Raw genomic sequence first — 19246 nt, 5'->3', positions numbered from 1 at the left:
AAGGAAGAAATGATGTATGATTCCACTTATATGATATACCTAGAATAATCAAATTCATAAAGACAGAAAGTAGAATAGTGATTTCCAAGTGCTGGGAGAGGACAAAATGGGGAGCTCCTGTTTAATGGGTATGAAGTTTCAGTTTGGGAAGATGAAAAATGTTCTGGATATCGATGATAGTGATGGCTACATAGTAGGAAAAATGTCCTTAATGTTACTGAAGTGTATGCTTAAAATAATTTAAATGGTATATTTATGTTGTTTATATTTTACCATGATAAAAAAGAGTTCTGAATTAGTGGGAAATTTTTGAGAAAAAATAAAAGGACACAGAGAAAGCCAGAAGGGATTCTAAAATTTTAGCAATTATTTTTTAAGGGGATTTTACACTAATATGGTAGAACCTGTTAGTGTTACACAAACCAATTTTTTGGAGATTTAGTCGTCGTCTTTTTTTTTTTTTTTTTTTACATTTGACATAAACAGTAATTTTCTCCCCATTTTTTTTTTAAGTATTTCAGGAGATATCAAGAAAGCAGGGCAAATTTGAGGTATAGGTAAAAATAAGGCAGACAACTATTCTTTATGTAACACAGTTCCTTAGAATTATGTCACAGCTAGCAAAATTTCAATGAAAAAAGTCTAATCTTCATGATTAGAATCATGTTTTAAAAGAGTATGCAAAACAGTTACAATATAAAACATAATTTATATCTCTGCAACTCTGGAGACTTGAATTTAAATGAATATTAATTAACATAGTAACTGTAATTATTCACCCTTAGCAAAATCAAAGGGACCAATTTCTAAAATAAAAATGTCCTATTTAAATAATGTATGATTTATTTTAGAATATGTTTGGAATTTACTTTTAAAAGTACATTTTTAAAACTTACAGATTTCTTAAAATTTAGAAAATGTATTTTTTGGCGGTAACTTTCAAGAATTAATGAAGCACAAATTGAAGACTTCGACTTGGATGGTCTACCTCTGTTAAAACTATTGTAAGCAACCTTTTTCCATTCTAAAAACCATACTTCGCTCGGGTTGATTTAGGCTTAAAGCACCAGAGTTAAGATGTTTAGTTCCAAAGACTTTCTGCTGAATCCAAAGGAATAGGAAAAATTTTTGTTAACAAAACACATTATCAATAACTTAATAGCTAGACCTGCTCTACTAATACCTGATATCACGAATGCAATCATAGAAAATGAAAAGATGTAAGAATATATTCACTCTTATAATGATTCGAAAGGCAATGAATATCTCGTGAACATGGTTGTGTAAGAAGCTATTACCATAATCATATTCATTTAGAACTTCTTACAATATGATGTTGATTTACTTAGATACATTTTTAAAGACTTTTTAAAAGAATTTGGAGGGTATAAGATGTTTCAGAGATCAAAGCAGTCGATGAGCCTCAAGTTTTATAAGATTCTTAGTATATTTCTTCCAAATTCTACCCTACAGACATCATTAGCAAAGTAGTTTAAAATATTATGATAGGAAAAATAATAAAGACTTTTATTTATTTATTTATTTATTTATTTATTTATTTATTTGAGACAGAGTCTCACTCTGTTGCCAGGCTACAGTGCTGTGGTGTGATCTTGGCTCACCGCAACCTCTGACTCCCTGGTTAAAGGGATTCTCCTACCTCAGCCTACTGAGTAGCTGGGATTATAGGCACATGCCACCACGCCCAGCTAATTTTTATATTTTTAATAGAGATGGAGTTTCACCATGTTGGCCAGGGTGGTCTCGATCTCCTGACATCGTGATCCACCAGCCTCGGCCTCCCAAAGTGCTGGGATTACAGGCGTGAGCCACCGCGCCTGGCCGAGACATTTTAATAGATTACATTTTTTCACTCTTCCATTTGTGGTAAAAGGACAAAAGCTCCATCTTTGTGATTTTCATGTAAACAATTCCTGACTGAATTTAAATGAAAAGAAACTTTAGGTTTGTTTCCTTGCTTAATTTTTTTCAGTTAGAACTAGTCTGTTTTGATCATCCCTAGGTTAAGGGGTTTGCTTTAGTTTTCAACGAGTTTATTTTGCAAGATGAAAAAGCATCTTACCCTTTGTGAGGAATAAGATTCAGGCACTCAGTGGAGTAAAACTCTTAACTGCTACAATTCGGATTAAAAATTTATATTGCACCATCAAAATTTCTCTCTCACAATAGTTAGGGAAACATACTCACAATTAAGCAGACTATATCAGCCTGAAAAAAAATCTGTATGGTATTACTATTTTCACTTATGTTGAAATACCACATAGATTTAAGCATAGATTTAAGGTCTTTCTAACTAAAGAAACCTACACTTTAATTAATTAATTACTTCAGCAAATATTTTTTCAGCATCTACTTTGTATCAGGCAGCATTCATGGTGCTGATAACAATGCCCTAAGTCAATCTGGAAGGCAACGGTTTAAAATTTTTCAGCTATGGAAGATTTAAAGTAGTAAAGCCCTCTTTTAAAATTACATATTAGATTGGATCATTTCAGTAATTAATAGAGGTGCACTGTGGTCATATGCACATGTGTGGAAATGCTACCTCTGAGTAGGTTTATTGTTAGTGCAGTCACTAATCTTAGACCGAATTAATAGCACATCACCATGGAATACACAATTACTGTTTTTTTCTCACTTCCCTGTGAAAAGAGGGAAGAGAACAAGGATAAGCAATAATCAGACATGATAGTGAGTAATGCCAAGAAAAAGTGTATGTCTGGAAAACCTTAAAAAAGAAAAAGCAATTGATTATGATTTTGCAATTATGTAGAATACAAAAAACCTTGGATTGTAAGTCCAGAAACTTTGGTACGTGCTACCTCTTGCCATTGTTTGAAAATGGCATGGCCTTAAATTTTATTTCATTGAACTTCATTTCTGTTCCTGTGAAATGAAAGAAAGAAGAGCTGCATTTACTAAGCACTTACCACATGCCAGGAACTATTCTCAGCATTTTACACGTATTTACATTCTCACAACACTGCAGGAGGAGACATTACCATCCCCTTATGACAGATGAAGAAATAGTGGTAAATATATTAGGAACATGTTCAAAGATAAATAGCTGATAAGGGGGGACTCTGAGATTTGAACTCAGTGTGTCTTACTCCAGGACCCATGTTCTTAAGCTGTGAGTGCTTTTGTGGGGATACACATGAGATAAACATAAAATAGCTTTGAAATCTATTGTGTTACATACACTAGAGTAATACAGTATTATATTAATGTGTTAACGATTAACGATTAATACTTTTTTCCTGCTTTTTTTTTATGCGAACCCATTTTTTTTTTTTTTTTTTTTGAGACAGAGTCTCACTCTGTCGCCCAGGCTGGAGTGCGGTGGCCGGATCTCAGCTCACTGCAAGCTCCGCCCCCCCTGGTTCACGCCATTCTCCTGCCTCAGCCTCCCGAGTAGCTGGGACTACAGGCACTGGCCACCTCGCCTGGCTAGTTTTTTGTATTTTTCAGTAGAGACGGGGTTTCACCATGTTAGCCAGGATGGTCTCGATCTCCTGACCTCGTGATCCACCCGTCTCGGCCTCCCAAAGTGCTGGGATTACAGGCTTGAGCCACCGCGCCCGGCGCGAACCCATTTTTAAAGTAAATAGAGAATAATGTAACGCCCTACATCAGCTAAAACCAGGTCACATGCTCAACCCCGGTCCACTCTGCAGCCCTGTTGGAGAGCAGCAAGGAGAGCAAAGTTCCAGTATCGATTTCCCTGGCTCACTTCCTTTGGGCTGTTTCTGGCTGGTCGTGTCCCTGGGTGGCCAGTGACTGCTTCTTTCAAGGCAGCTTCTCTCTCTCATTCTTCTTTTGGTTTTTTGCCTAACTGCTTATTCCCTTCTCCTAAGTCCAAAGGTGGTAACAGTTGTCTTGGAGGGGGAGTTGTTTTTATATTTTTTGTGTGTGGTTTTCTGTTTCTAGCTTGGAATAACCCTGTGGTTCCCCTACAACTTGCTCACACCTTCGTAACCTGCCCCTTTCATAAACTCTTCCTAAATTACCCTAATTTGAATGTACTATTTCATATTAGTAACCCAATTGGTATGGTATACTTGCTCTTAGGAAGCCTTTTGGGGAGTTTCAGGTTATATTATCAGGTTAATACAACTAGCCAGAATATCTATATTCAATAAGAAGGATAACAGACTATTACAGTGAAAAGTTTGTCTCTACTTAAGATATACTGTCCTAAAAAAAAGTCAGCACATTTAAAATATAGAAAGCCAAAAATAAAAAGTAATATAGTCCATATAACCACAGCCTGACTTCTTCTATCTTCCTTCCTTCTGTAACATAACACTACTTTCACACTTCTTAAATAATTCATGTATACTTTCACAAGTTCAAGGTGCTGACTTCAAAGCTCAAAATTTACATGTTCTTTGTCTGACAGCATTACCATATGTTGGTAAACACTGAACCCATCTGGAATATTGCAAGCCTTTCCCCGATAATATTATAAAGAATTGAATGCCAGAAACTATCTTTTGTTCTGAGACAAATGTCAGTTAATCTTAACAGGAAAACCTTTTAATTTCTATGGTCTTCGTTATGTTTTATTATTTGAGAAAAGAAAATACGCTAGTCTACACAGACATTAAAATGAGACTGTGTCATTTCTTTTTCTCTTAAAATGTATTTTGTGAATAATTTTGAAACAGTTATTTATAAATATATATGATTAATATAACAAAGACATCAACAATACTTCATCGTGTATAAATTTATTGAGTTTGAAAATATAAATGCTTATGCAAAAATATAGCATTTTGTTTTCATGAACCAATTGCATAGCTAATGATTTTCCTTATTAACCTCTGTCTACAAAGTAGGTCAACCTATCTATCATAACAACCATATGTATCAGTCAAAACTAATAAAATATATATATGGTACTTACATTTGCTACACTTATTTATTAAAAAATTTAACCTGTTTCAATAATGATATATCTTCAGAATGAATTAATTAATGAAATAACATTTAAAAGCCTTTTTGAAATTCCAAATTCATCCATTAACCTCTCTAAAAATCTCTAGACAGGCATGTAGGTAAGCATTTCTTCCTTCATTTATCCATTTATTATTTGTACATATAGGTATTAAGTGCTTATTATATGCCACGCACAGTCCCAGGTGCTTGTGAGAATGATCACCACTATGCCCAAGTGTTGGAAACATACTATAAAAAAGTAAATAATGAATAAAGTATTTACTTCTTGTGATTACTATTATAAGGAAAATAACCTGGTTGCTATGACGTATAGGTTGATCTGTTTTGTATGCAAAGGTTAAAGTAAAAAGATCGATATTTAAGTTTATTTCTGAAGAATGAGAATAAACCAGCCATATGAACAGCATTCCAAAAACGAGAAGAAACATATGCAATGGCACTGAGCTGGGAAAAGAGTTGTCCATGTCTTAACAGAGTGCACTTGTAGTCAGACTGCAGTAAATGATGGATCAAAGTGTCATGATAAAACAACGAAATTGTGGGCTCCTAGTGGCCAGAACATGCAAGTAATAGATTTGGATTATATTTGAAGTTCTTTTTGGAAGACACTGAAAGTTCCAAATGGGAAATTACGTTAACTTTTTAGACATGAGTCTAGCAGCTATATGAAGGGATCAAGTGTGAAAGGATCCAGTTATAAGTTCAGTCAAGACAGAAAGGTGGCTTAGACTGGAGTGGTGGCAGTGGAGATATAGAGAAGTGGATGGAGGCGGATATATTTTGTAAGTAGACCTGACAGGATTTGTTAACAGTGGCTTGAATATGTAGGATTAAAGAAAATGGAGGAGTCATGGTTAACTCCAAATTTTCGACTTCAGCAACTGGGTAAATGGTTGTTCCAGTTACTGGCGTGGGGAAAGCTGTGGAAGCCTCAGGAATGACTGATTTGGCGTGAGTTTCTTGCTTTTAACCTGATTTTGCTCTCATTTTGTTTTCCATTCCTTGCTCACGGGACTTCCCTTCTCTTATGTGATCCCTGAGTTTCACTGATTGATACAGTGAAACAATTCATGGCTGTAATATAATTTATCTGGCTTCTTTACAACATTTATATACTGATAATCAATATATGTCCTTCCTATATTTTGGTTATTGTAAACAATATCTAGACTTATAGCTCCAGTTAGTTACCAAATTTAGGAGTATACTACTTTTATTGTCAGGCTGCTAATATATAACACAATCTATAATAGTCTACCAGATACAAAAAAAAAATCAAAGTTTTCAGTCTTTTATTCTTTCCATAAAGATGGTAGCTTTAAAAAGCAGAATTCATATATAACATTTTAGTCCCTACAGAATAAGAAACAAATAACTTTTTTATTGATTTGGAATTTAAAGAAAAGCATTAGTGTGACTGATCTACCTCTGTCCTACAATCTCCACCCTCTCTTCCTGTTTTTAGCCATGCAGCATTTACAACTGGTATGGCAGCAAAATCAGCTCAAATTGAGTTTATAATTAGTACTTGTGATAACTGACTGGTTCACGAACAGAGACATTACTGCTTCCATTTATGGAGATGATTTGATTCTTCCAAGAGTAACTCATTTTCCTGATAATTAGCACAAGAAGAAATAATAGTTTCTTCATTCATTCATTCATCTAGCATATAAGCATACTTACTATATGCCAACAGCAGAAATGTAAATATGAATAAGGAAAGTTCGTGACCACAGAAAAATCTTGTATAACATGGAAAAAATATGGCTCAACATGTTTGTCTGCTACTTTTTTCCCCACCTATAAATAGCACTACTATATTATGGAGATATCCAGCAAGTTAGCTGTGCTTTATAATATACACGCCATGTCAGGTCAAAGTATATATGAGAGTGAATTTCAGGGCTCCTGTTAGACAATACTCATTAAATGCCAAATAACAGTATTAGATTAAAAACTGTTGAATCTAAAGGAAAAGAGGAAAACATGTAGTGGCTATTATATATTGAAGGTTTTTATTTTATTATATTTTATTGGCTTTAACATGACATTTTGCCCAATTTCATACAGGATGACGAATGAACATTTTCTAGCACCTAATCTGTGCTAAGCTTTGCACTATGTGAATTATAAATGTTATTTGACATATAACTTTAAAACAATATTATAGGGATGCAATTACAATCACCATATTTTCAAAGGAGAATCTAAAGTTCAAAGAGGTGGAATAAAATCCAGAGTTTTTGCAAGATTATGTAGCTAATGACAGAGCCGGGATATGAGGCAAGAATGTCTGGCTCCTGTCTATTATCAGTCTTCTGACTTATTTCTTCTCTTGGGTACTGGTTAATTTCTGGGATCTTAAGGGAGTGGGAGATGAAGAGCCTGGTCCTGTCTGCACTGAATTTTGCTGTAGCTAAATACGTTTAATTCATGCAAGAAGATCCATTTTTTGGAGGGATTCATTGTTCCTAAAGCTTTTTTATTACCAATACAAAATTCAGCATAGCATTTTAGCTAATATGTTTTATGTTAAAGTTACAGTAGATGCAAGCTTGATGTTAATTTTTAAATTTACTTCTTAAAAGTAAGTATATAGACAAAGATGTTGAGAAAGTGAAATCTCATTCATTGTTGGGGAGCACATCAATTTGTACAGTCCCTTTGGCGAGTAAGTTAATATGAGGATGTTCATATCCTCCATGCAATCCATCAGTTCTACTTTCAGATTCATACTTTAAACAAATTCTCACATGTGCCTACGGAGATGTGGGCAGAAATGGTCAAGGCAGTATTGGTCTTAATAACAATAATTTGAAAATGACCTACAAATTATTTACATACTTTTATAGGAATATGTAAATAACCTTTGATATCGTCACGCAATAAAATATTATACAGCAGTTAAAATGAATTAACCGGATGTGCATGCATTAACACGGGTACATTTGGGAACTTAGAAGTGTAACTTTGAATTAAAGACATAATATACATAATATCCATTTTAAGTTTAAAAACACTTCAAGCAATACTAAACTTCATAATACAGTATATATTATGTTATTACATATATAACATGCATTGTTTAAGTGATCTATCTGTACACTGATAGCAAACGTAGCTGGACTCTAGGTAAATGGTTAATTGGGGAATAAAAAATGAGAATTTAATCAAGGAGGTTACAAAAGGGACTCTTTCCTGAAAAGTTTGCATTTTAATTACACAAAATCAGATGCAAACCAAATTCTTCAAAATGATCCCACTTGTTAAAAGTCGGTGATGGTGTATGGATGTCCATTACATTATTGTGCTTTTCTGTTTTGGTATGAAATTTCATAGTAAACAGAAGGATGGTACTTGAAATTCTTTTCTTGGCAATATTTTTGTGATTTATATTATGAAACAAATTTGCTTCTCTATTTGTTAGTAATTCCTATTTATGAATTGTAACTTTGGAATGAAAAGTGTATTCACAATCCCTCCTAAAAATGTATGTTTTATATGAAGCGACTGTAATAACATTAGGTACAAGCTTTTGGATGAGATACAGTTTTCATTTCTATTTGTTTTGTAATTTTAAAATTATGAATATGATCTCACATTCCTGAAATTCAGCCTTATGATGGCAGCTTAGTTATGAAATCACAATCGCCACAGTCTGTAGGAATAAGCTGGGGTATTCCTCTTTTCCACTGAGTCAAGTGGTTGAAAATGTCTAAGTTTCCAGCTACTGCGATTACATTCAATTCTTTGCTAATAAGAAAAGTAAGTTGCTTTAAAAGATAAGGTAAAATTAGAATATTATTCCACAAGTCATTTACTTTTGAAGTCAGAAAATTGATACAAGAATGGCTTGTTATTTGAATTCGTCAGCCATAAAGTCAGTAACTATTCAGCCTTTTAGGAAGTAGTGTCAGTAATAAGAAATACTGCTTTTGAGAGACTCCAGTGCGATTTGAAAGAGAGAGGTGATCATTTTTAAAGAAAATATGTGATTCTGAACTTATCTTTTATTGCTATCTTGCTTTATATTACTAAGACTTCATATATTGTAGTAAATTTTTAAAGCCCTGATCTATCTCATTCTATTCCCTTATGCAATATAAATTTTTTCCCTTCAAAATTTCCTTTGGTTTGATATGTAAAATTGTTGAAAATAGTTTATATGAAGCACTTGCTAGATATATAATTCTTGTAACAAAAGAAAATTCTTACTTTAAAAAAGTGGTCTTTCACTTTTGATCTATGACTTTTGTTTTTCACTAGAAGCAAAACTTTCCAGAGCTTTTCAGAAATCAAAATATGTTCTACAATTTTATTTTCTTAGGAAAATAACAGTTATCTGAACTCCTGTTTCTATCAATAGTTCCTATATTAGAATATAGCCTATTATATATTTGAAGGGACTAAAGTATAAGTTAAGGCAAAGCTCCAAACTTCATATTCCTCTCCACACCTATTTCTAAAGTAATTCCTACTTCCAGCTACCCACATCCACAGTTGCTAGCCTAATTCCACTGATCAGCCAGACTCAAAACTTTCACTCTCCTACCCTTTTGCTTCTTTCATCTTTAACCCTCACACCCTTTTACCTACTAATCATGAATCAGGTACCAAATTAATCACCTTGTTTTGGTACCTCTTATTAACATTCTTCCCTAGGCCCCGGTGGACCACAGCCTTCAATACTGCACTAATCTTAATATTCTCCATGATGTCATTCTCTCTTCATCTTGACAAACTGCCATACACATTAATACCCTTCTTTAGCTTTCATTTTATATTCAGAGAGTATTGTGTAGGTTTGTTTTAAGAGTATATTCCATGATGCTGAGGTTTAGGGTATGATTGAACCTGTCACCCAGGTAGTCAGCATCACCCAGGTAGTGAGCACAGTACCCAATAGGTAGTTTTTCAACCCTTGTCCTGGCCCTCACTCATCCTTATATTAGTCCCGTAGTCCCCAGTGTCTATTGTTCCCATCTTTATGTCCATTTGTCTCCAGTTTAGCTTCTACTCAAAAAAGGAATGAAATTATGTCCTTTGCAACAACATAGATGCAGCTGGAGGCCATTATCCTAAACAGAAAACCAGATACCACATTACTACTTTTTTACCAAATTTTTCACTACCAGATTTAAATATTTTTCCTATTCTTTAGTGATATATACAATTTCTGGTTGGCTTTGAAGAATTTGCATGATCTGGGTCAATACTTCTTATTAGACCTAATGTTTTATAGGATAAATATTTATTAAAAGCCTACTATGTGTTCAGCCCATGCTGCACTGGGTACACAAAATTAAAAAGGCAAAAATGGTTCTTAGTGTGCCACTTTCTTTACTCACTATTTTTCCTATTTTTCCACAAATTAAAGGTTCTCTCTCATTCCCCACCACAAAACCTGCCAGCTCATGAAGTTTAGAAAACAGAACTATATTTTCTACATACACTGGTCATCCTATTACCAAGGCCTTTCTTTTTCTCCTTGCAAAATAAAAGGGAAGGGTGTTTTAGAAACAGTTGTCTTAATCATGAAAACACTCCCTTCTGCTTCTGTTGTGTCTAATATTAGCCTCTTTCACATCACTGAGAAAATACCAGGAAGAAGAATTTCATAAATTCCACAATTACTAGTGTTTTAAACTCTCTAACTAAATGGTAATTTTACGACATTCTCTTCTTACCAAGGCGAGATGGGGAAAGGGACTTGAGGTGGCAAAAGTATTGAGCATTGTTTATTCTCAGTTATATTGTATAAAGTGACAGCTCCTGCTTAATTTTATTTATTCATGCCACAGGCAAACTAATCAATTTTCTCTAACTATAAAAGGAGACTTAAGAACATAGTCTATGAAAAAAAAATGATCAGTGTATATCCTTGGTAATATAACTCAGCTTAATTTTGAGGAAAATTTATGTATCATGTAAATAAAACTGTCTTAAATATTTGAATCCTTATTACAGATATAAAATTAATGCTTCAAAATATTAATAATGGAATACTACTCAGCAAGTAAAAGGAACTAATACATGCCCCAACATGGATGAATACCAGTTTATTATGCTGAAAGAAAAGCCCATGCAAAAAAGGACTACACATTCTATGATTCATTTATATAGAATTCTAGAAAATACAAACTAACCTATAGTGAAAGAAAGCATATGTGGGGACAGTGGTGGAGGAGGAATGGATTACAAATGGGACAAGCCTAATATTTTGCAGGAATACAAATATCCAGTATATCCAGTATCTTGAGTACAATGATGATTTCACAGATGAAAACCTTTATCAAAATCATTAAATTGTCCAATATATGCAGTTGTACTATAAAAGCCCTGACTACACCACTATGCAACCTATGCATTTAACAAAATTATACTTGTATCCCATAAATTTTCACAAATAAAATAAATTATAAATATATACAGTTTATCATATGTAAGTTTACTTCAATTAAAGGAAGAAACAATAAATTTTAATAATTCACCCTAATAGAGAGTGATCTCATGATAAATGTGATTCCAATTTTCCCTGCAAATGTACACTTTTGTTAAAACTAAAGTACAGAATTACTTTTAAAAGGTAAATTGACCTGTATGTGGAAGTATTCAAAATGAAATAGGCAGGCTTCTGACTGTAAGATCATCTGGCTGGTAGAACTGGCTGACCACGTTTTCCAGTTTCTCTTTATCTACAAATCATGTACAAAACAACATCAAAACCAACATGCACAGGAGGAATGCAGTCTATTGGCTAACAGTATGTTGTCAGAATCAGAAAGATTCTGTAAATGTCTAAGGAAGAAAGAGACAGATTGACTAATCTTATTATTGGCTTCTTTTCTGAAAGAGAACTTTCAGCTTTTCCCATAGTCTAATTTTGATTCAAAATGCAAGTTCTAAACCAGAACACTGGACAGTCACTTCTACACTGGTGGGTGCTGCTTCAGTGAGACAGCAAGATTCCTGCATAGGTCATTACTTTCTACATTCATTGAGGGATTTATACTCAACAGAAAATTAGGAGGAGAATAATGCCAAGAAATAATGGATTATGCTGAAGGCAAGGTAAGGGAGACAGAACATAAGTAATAGTTCATGATTTCATGATGCAGATTCCACATTTTCAGACTGCCAAATACACAGGTCATGGGAATATCAGAATATTTAGTAGAACTATATCTGATAAAATCATCTGGAATGAAAATCCAAGCATATCCACCTGTATTAGCTCAGGGTCTAAGTAAATTAAACCATGACTCACATGGACAAAAGTGGAACAAATATGATTCTCCTGCACTATGTAATGCCAAATCTTGGAGAAAATTCATTAATTTGGAAGTTAACAACAACAAAGGCTGACTGACAAGGTTTCACTCTGTGTCCCCACCCAGATCTCGAATTGTACTCCCACAATTCCCACGTGTTGTGGGAGGGACTCGATGGGAGATAATTTGAATCGGGGGGTGGTTTCCCCATACTGTTCTCATGGTAGTGAATAAGTCTCCCCAGATCTGATGGTTTTATCAGAGGTTTCTGCTTCTGCATCTTCCTCATTTTCTCTTGCCACCACCATGTAAGAAGTGCCTTTCACCTCCCACCATGATTCTGAGACCTCTGCAGCCATGTGGAACTGTAAGTCCAATTAAGCCTCTTCTCAGTCTCAGGTATTTATCAGTAGCATGAAGACGCCAGACTAATACAGTAAATTGGTATCAGCAGACTGGGGCGTTGCTGAAAAGATACCTGAAAATGTGGAAATGACTTTGGAACTGGGTAATAAGCAGAGGTGGGAACAGTTTGGAGGACTCAGAAGACACAAAATATGGGAAAGTTTGGAACTTCCTAGAGACTTATTAAATGGCTTCGACAAAACACTGGTAATAATATGGACAATGGAATTCAGGCTGAGTTGGTCTCAGATGGAGATGAGGAACTTGTTGGGAACTGGAGCAAAGGTGACTCTTACGTTTTAGCAAAGAGACTGGTGGCATTTTGCCCCTGCAGTAGAGATTTTAGAACTTTGAACTTGAAAGAGATTATTTAGGGTATCTGGCAGAAGAAATTTCTAAGCACCAAAGCTTTCAAGAGGTTACTTAGGTGCTGTTAAAAGCACTCCACTTTAAAAGGGAAGGAGAGCATAAAAGTTTGGAAAATTTGCAGACTGACAATGTGATAGAAAAGAAAATCCCATTTTCTGAGGAGAAATTCAAGTTGCCTGCAGATATTTGCATAAGTAATGAGGAGCCAAACATTAACCCCAAGACAATCGGGAAAATGTCTCCAGGGCATGTCAGAGACCTTTGCAGCAACCTCTCCCTTCACAGACCTGGAGATCTAGAAGGNTTACTAGTGTTTTAAACTCTCTAACTAAATGGTAATTTTACGACATTCTCTTCTTACCAAGGCGAGATGGGGAAAGGGACTTGAGGTGGCAAAAAGTATTGAGCATTGTTTATTCTCAGTTATATTGTATAAAGTGACAGCTCCTGCTTAATTTTATTTATTCATGCCACAGGCAAACTAATCAATTTTTCTCTAACTATAAAAAGGAGACTTAAGAACATAGTCTATGAAAAAAAAATGATCAGTGTATATCCTTGGTAATATAACTCAGCTTAATTTTTGAGGAAAATTTATGTATCATGTAAATAAAACTGTCTTAAATATTTGAATCCTTATTACAGATATAAAATTAATGCTTCAAAATATTAATAATGGAATACTACTCAGCAAGTAAAAGGAACTAATACATGCCCCAACATGGATGAATACCAGTTTATTATGCTGAAAGAAAAGCCCATGCAAAAAAGGACTACACATTCTATGATTCATTTATATAGAATTCTAGAAAATACAAACTAACCTATAGTGAAAGAAAGCATATGTGGGGACAGTGGTGGAGGAGGAATGGATTACAAATGGGACAAGCCTAATATTTTGCAGGAATACAAATATCCAGTATATCCAGTATCTTGAGTACAATGATGATTTCACAGATGAAAACCTTTATCAAAAATCATTAAATTGTCCAATATATGCAGTTGTACTATAAAAGCCCTGACTACACCACTATGCAACCTATGCATTTAACAAAATTATACTTGTATCCCATAAATTTTCACAAATAAAAATAAATTATAAATATATACAGTTTATCATATGTAAGTTTACTTCAATTAAAGGAAGAAACAATAAATTTTAATAATTCACCCTAATAGAGAGTGATCTCATGATAAATGTGATTCCAATTTTCCCTGCAAATGTACACTTTTGTTAAAACTAAAGTACAGAATTACTTTTAAAAGGTAAATTGACCTGTATGTGGAAGTATTCAAAATGAAATAGGCAGGCTTCTGACTGTAAGATCATCTGGCTGGTAGAACTGGCTGACCACGTTTTCCAGTTTCTCTTTATCTACAAATCATGTACAAAAACAACATCAAAAACCAACATGCACAGGAGGAATGCAGTCTATTGGCTAACAGTATGTTGTCAGAATCAGAAAGATTCTGTAAATGTCTAAGGAAGAAAGAGACAGATTGACTAATCTTATTATTGGCTTCTTTTTCTGAAAGAGAACTTTCAGCTTTTCCCATAGTCTAATTTTGATTCAAAAATGCAAGTTCTAAACCAGAACACTGGACAGTCACTTCTACACTGGTGGGTGCTGCTTCAGTGAGACAGCAAGATTCCTGCATAGGTCATTACTTTCTACATTCATTGAGGGATTTATACTCAACAGAAAATTAGGAGGAGAATAATGCCAAGAAATAATGGATTATGCTGAAGGCAAGGTAAGGGAGACAGAACATAAGTAATAGTTCATGATTTCATGATGCAGATTCCACATTTTCAGACTGCCAAATACACAGGTCATGGGAATATCAGAATATTTAGTAGAACTATATCTGATAAAAATCATCTGGAATGAAAATCCAAGCATATCCACCTGTATTAGCTCAGGGTCTAAGTAAATTAAACCATGACTCACATGGACAAAAGTGGAACAAATATGATTCTCCTGCACTATGTAATGCCAAATCTTGGAGAAAATTCATTAATTTGGAAGTTAACAACAACAAAGGCTGACTGACAAGGTTTCACTCTGTGTCCCCACCCAGATCTCGAATTGTACTCCCACAATTCCCACGTGTTGTGGGAGGGACTCGATGGGAGATAATTTGAATCGGGGGGTGGTTTCCCCCATACTGTTCTCATGGTAGTGAATAAGTCTCCCCAGATCTGATGGTTTTATCAGAGGTTTCTGCTTCTGCATCTTCCTCATTTTCTCTTGCCACCACCATGTAAGAAGTGCCTTTCACCTCCCACCATGATTCTGAGACCTCTGCAGCCATGTGGAACTGTAAGTCCAATTAAGCCTCTTCTCAGTCTCAGGTATTTATCAGTAGCATGAAGACGCCAGACTAATACAGTAAATTGGTATCAGCAGACTGGGGCGTTGCTGAAAAGATACCTGAAAATGTGGAAATGACTTTGGAACTGGGTAATAAGCAGAGGTGGGAACAGTTTGGAGGACTCAGAAGACACAAAAATATGGGAAAGTTTGGAACTTCCTAGAGACTTATTAAATGGCTTCGACAAAAACACTGGTAATAATATGGACAATGGAATTCAGGCTGAGTTGGTCTCAGATGGAGATGAGGAACTTGTTGGGAACTGGAGCAAAGGTGACTCTTACGTTTTAGCAAAGAGACTGGTGGCATTTTGCCCCTGCAGTAGAGATTTTTAGAACTTTGAACTTGAAAGAGATTATTTAGGGTATCTGGCAGAAGAAATTTCTAAGCACCAAAGCTTTCAAGAGGTTACTTAGGTGCTGTTAAAAGCACTCCACTTTAAAAGGGAAGGAGAGCATAAAAGTTTGGAAAATTTGCAGACTGACAATGTGATAGAAAAGAAAATCCCATTTTCTGAGGAGAAATTCAAGTTGCCTGCAGATATTTGCATAAGTAATGAGGAGCCAAACATTAACCCCCAAGACAATCGGGAAAATGTCTCCAGGGCATGTCAGAGACCTTTGCAGCAACCTCTCCCTTCACAGACCTGGAGATCTAGAAGGAACAAATGGTTTTATGGGCAGGGCCCAGGGTCCCCATTCTGTGTGCTGTCTAGGGACTTGTTGCCCTGTGTCCCAGCCCCTTCAACCATGACTGAAAGGTGCCAACACAGAGCTCGGGCTCTGGCTTCAGAGGGTGTAAGCTCCAAGCCTTGGCACCTTCCACGTGGTTTTGAGCCTGTAGGTGCACAGAGCCAAGATTTGGGAATCTGTGCCTAGATTTCAGAAAATATATGGAAATACCTGGGTTGTACATTTGCAGGGGAGGGCTCTCATGAAGGACCTCTACTAGGGCAGTGCGAAAGGGAAATGTGGGGTTGGAGCCCCCACACAGAGTCCCTCCTGGGGCACCACCTAGTGGAGCTGTGAGAAGACAGCCACCATCTTCCAGACCCCAGAATGGTAGATCCACCTACAGCTTGCACTATGCACCTGAAAAAGCTGCAGACACTCAATGCCAGCCCATGAAAGCAGCCAGGAGGGAGACTGTACCCTTTAAAGCCACAGGGGTGGAGCTGCCCAAGATCGTGGTAACCCACCTCTCGCATCCATGTGACCTGGATATGAGACCTGGAGTCAAAGGAGATCATTTTGGGGCTTTAAAATTTGACTGCCTCACTGGATTTCAGACTTTCATGGGCCTTGTAACCCATTTGTTTTGGCCAATTTCTCCCATTTAGAATGGCTGTATTTGCCCAATACCTGTACTCCCATTGTATCTAGGAAGTAACTAACTTGCTTTTGATTTTGCAGGCTCATAGGCCAAAGGGACTTGCCTTGTCTCAGATAAGACTTTGGATTGGGTACTTTTGGGTTAATGTTGAAATGAGTTAAGACTTTGGGGAACTGTTAGGAAGGCATGATTGGTTTTGAAATGTGAGAACATGGGATTTGGAGGGGCCAGGGTGGAATGTTCTAGTTTCGTTCTGTGTCCCCACTCAAATCTCATCTTCAGCTGTACTCCCATAATCCCCACATATTGTAGAGGGACCCAGTGGGAGATGATTTGAATCATGGGGGCGGCTTTCCCCATACTGTTCTCAAGGTAGTGAATAAGTCTCATGCCATCTGATGGTTTTATCAGGGGTTTCCACTTTTGCATCTTCCTCATTTTTTCTTGAAGTGCCTTTCAGCTCCCATCATGATTCTGAGGCCTCCCCAGCCATGTGGAACTGTAAGTCCAAGTAAGCCTCTGTTTCTTCCCAGTCTTGTGTATGTCTTTATCAGCAGTGTGAAAACAGACTAATGCAATGACTAATTAGAAATACTTCAGAACTAGGAGAAATAACACAATGTAGATAATTGAAGCAGTTCAAACCTCTGAAAATTTTTTTTTCTGTGGAATCTAGAAACAAATATTATTTAAAGATGTTTAAGGTTTTAAAAAGGACCGGGCATGGGGGCTCACGACTGTAATCCCAACACTCTGGGAGGCCGAAGTGGGTAGATCATGAGGTCAGGAGTTTGAGACCAGCCTGACCAACATGGTGAAACCTTGTCTCTACTAAAATACAAAATTAGCTGGGCATGGTGGCAGGCACCTATAATCCCAGCTACTCGAGAGGCTGAGGCAGGAGAATTGTTTGAACCCAGGAGGCAGAGGATGCAGTGAGCCAAGATTGAGCCATTGCACTCCAGCCTGGGCAAGAGGGTGAGACTGTGTCTCACAAACAAAGCAAAACAAAACAAAAGATTATAAAAAGGATGTGTTTTGATCTCAAGGGAGAAAAACCATAAAGTAAAACATGCTTTTGGATATTAAATGAGAGATAGATAAACAAATTACAGACATTAGAAAAATGATACATGACAAAGAATTTTAAAAGTTGGCATAAGAGGAAAATAACACATAGAAATGACAAATCAGACTAATAATATGGCAGACAAATTTACAAAGCTCATCCAGGATTTTCAGAAATAGGAAGCATAAACAGGAGTTCATGGGAGATAGAGAACAGCTCTAGCACTTTGGTGCTCCTTAGGAAGAATCTAGGAGTAGAGACGAAACTATAATTAAAAACAGACCTTTAATACCTGATCTGACTGCAGAATTAAAAGATATTTCTGCAGTAATGTTTGCCTAGATATGATCTGAAAACATGTTTTGTTTTAGTGTACATTTATTCAACACAAGGATATTTAAAAATATATCTTACAGATTTTGTGATAGAAAAAAAAATTATTGAAAAGAAAAGATAATCAGATCTATACTCAGGTAGAATTAAAAACTAAAAGGTGTTCCCTGGACATAGACTTCTTTACCTGCCGGAAGTCACTGACCACTTGAAGAAATGCATATACACATATGTACCTATGTGTACAATATAATGCACACAAGATGAGGAATTCAGATTGCCTAACTCACTACCATGGATCCCTTTGGGCTTCAAGAACACCAGGTGGTGAGGGGGAAAATGTGCCACAAGACTTTCACATCCAGACAAGTTGCATTTCTTATGCGAAGGAAATGGAAACAGTCTTAGATATACAATGGATACCGATTTACTCTTAAAGAAAAAAGATACTTTCTGACACATTTCAGCTATGATGAGGTAAGTCAGATTTTAATACTCAAGTAGGCTAATCACAGCATATTTAAAAAATGTAACTTGTCTGAGAATACATTATAAAGAAATAATTCCAGTTGATTTATGTAGCCAAATACCCATCTTAATAATATTACAATAGTAAAAAACTTTTAATTTCCTTTTAGATATATTAATCTGTCTGAAATCTCCCATAATTAAAACATCTGCTTCATCACTTATCACAATTTCAAAGAGCATTATCTATAATGTATTAGTTTTATTGTAGCATAGTTTTATTTTCATGATTGTAAAGGCAACTTTGTCTCATATAGATGCTTTTTGTCTTAAATATAGTCAATTTTCCTTTCAAGACAGTAGCATTTTCTTCTGACCTTTATTATTAATTTTAGACAAAGTTGGCTTTAACATGCCATAGGAATTCTATTAATTTTCAAAAATTTTTAATCTTATAAATATTTTGGTTGGCTTATGTTTGAAAAGAAACAAAATACATTTTAATGAAAATACACTTGAGGGCTTTTGAGCTAAAAGAAATACATAAACATTTTCTCAAAATATAGCTATTATATAAAATTCCTGAAAATATAAGAATAATAATGAGAATTAATAGTCTATTTATTATTGATACCTC

At 35.5% G+C, this 19246-nt stretch overlaps 1 protein-coding gene across 1 annotated transcript in view; it reads left to right on the top strand.

The window, feature by feature from the left end:
• EPHA6 (EPH receptor A6) overlaps positions 1-19246 on the top strand; it is a 960105-nt gene that overhangs the window by 564692 nt on the left and 376167 nt on the right. The window lies entirely within an intron of this gene.

The sequence above is a fragment of the Rhinopithecus bieti genome, unplaced genomic scaffold (genome assembly GCF_001698545.2).
Source record: "Rhinopithecus bieti isolate Rb0 unplaced genomic scaffold, ASM169854v2 scaffold_18644, whole genome shotgun sequence".
In the NCBI taxonomy this organism is placed as follows: Eukaryota; Metazoa; Chordata; class Mammalia; order Primates; family Cercopithecidae; genus Rhinopithecus; species Rhinopithecus bieti.
Note: the sequence above shows the minus strand (reverse complement) of the source record. Positions and strands in the feature narration are given on the sequence as shown.